Source organism: Coregonus lavaretus (genome assembly GCF_964263955.1).
Source record: "Coregonus lavaretus genome assembly, contig: HAP1_SCAFFOLD_2696, whole genome shotgun sequence".
Taxonomy (NCBI): domain Eukaryota; kingdom Metazoa; phylum Chordata; class Actinopteri; order Salmoniformes; family Salmonidae; genus Coregonus; species Coregonus lavaretus.
Window position 1 is genome coordinate 46,020 of NW_028165094.1, and position 1,621 is coordinate 47,640.

The 1,621-nt window shown below is 51.2% G+C and overlaps 1 long non-coding RNA gene across 1 annotated transcript; it reads right to left on the reverse strand.

Moving 5' to 3' along the window:
• Window positions 1–617: 617 nt before the first annotated feature.
• On the reverse strand, window positions 618–1,150 carry LOC311116274. The gene is made up of 2 exons (XR_014611389.1): window positions 913–1,150; window positions 618–815 (listed from the first exon to the last, which is right to left on the reverse strand). It is a non-coding gene; the product is annotated as an uncharacterized lncRNA (long non-coding RNA).
• Between the last annotated feature and the right edge of the window lie 471 nt (window positions 1,151–1,621).

Sequence of the window (1,621 nt, forward strand, 5' to 3'; positions counted from 1 at the left end):
ACAGTCTCTTTGTGGCGGTCCCGGCATGGTCCGGGTGATCAAACACAATTTCCAATTGAGAGGAAAAATCGTCAAACGACAGGCTGGCAATCTGCTGAGTAGAACAAGCCGCTTCTGCCCAAATCAAAGCTTTGCCCCTCAGTAACCCCAGAGCGTAATGTACCTTTGAGGATTCCGTGGAGAAAGACAGGGGCTTCTGTTGGAACACCAAGCGGCACTGAAGCAGGAAACCACGGCATTTGTTCAGGTCCCCGGTGAAAGGTTCGGGTGAGGTTGTAGGGGGTTCCCGAAGGGCAGGAGCGGAAGCCGAGCCTGGAGCAACTGTAGGAGGAACAGGCGGAGGAGAAGCAGAGGGAGGAAGAGTAGTGAGTGTTACCAGGTTAGCTACCTGAGAGGTGAGCTGAGATACTTGATCCAACAACCGCTGGTTGTTATCCAATAGAGACCGGATGAGTTGGTCGTGTTGTCCCAATAACATTCCCTGTGAATGGAGGGCGCGTTGTACGCCATCACCCGTTGTTTCATGTGGCATCTCTGCTGAGTCCATGTTTGGCCAGTTCGTTCTGTTAGGCTTGGTGGGGACTCAGGTGCAGAGACGGACACACGGACAAAGAGGGTGAATTAAGATGTTGTTTATTCAGCGTGTTTTGGCAGAGAGAAACAGTTCAGGGTGGAGCAGCTTCAGACCGGGGTAGGAGCTGAGTGGGGTGGAGAGCCAGTAGTACTGAGAGCTGGATGACGAGGATATCAGACAACAGATGAGCAGGTTGCGGCGTGGGAGTGGCAGGCAGGCAGGCAGCAGGAACAGACGGGATCTGGTCGAAGGAGAGACAGGTTACAAACGTGGCAGAGACAAATATAATGCTGAGAGGGTAACAACTAAACTGAGATCGCTGTACGGAGCCAAGTTACCACAGGTGGTGTAGGAACGAACTGGCGCTGGAGAGGTGGCCAGCCCGGGTAGATAACTGCTGGTTGATTGGTGACAATGAGCTGCAGCTGGATGTAACTGAGCAGGAGAGAGAATGGCCACGCCCCCTGACCTAGATCCTCTGACTGGGCTGCACAGCGGGAGGAGACAGACACAGACAACACACACAGGGAAAAAGGGAAAAGGAAAACAAGCGGGGACAGGAACAACAGTGCCGGACCGTAACACTAAGGAAGTCTCTAGGTTTTGCTCGCCTGAGGTAGAGTATCTCATGATAAGCTGTAGATCACACTATCTACCAAGAGAGTTTTCATCTATATTCTTAATAAAAAAGTTGTCGGATGAAGCAGATGATAAACTACAGGACTGTTTTGCTAGCACAGACTGGAATATGTTCCGGGATTCTCCCGATGGCATTGAGGAGTACACCACATCAGTCACTGGCATCATCAATAAGTGCATCGATGATGTCATCCCCAAAGTGACTGTACATACATACCCCAGCCAGAAGCCATGGATTACAGGCAACATCTGCACTGAGCTAAAGGGTAGAGCTGCCGCTTTCAAGGAGAGGGACTCTAACCCGGAAGCTTATAAGAAATCCCGCTATGCCCTCCGACGAACCATCAAACAGGCAAAGCGTCAATACAGAACTAAGATCGAATCATACTACACCGGCTCCGACACTTG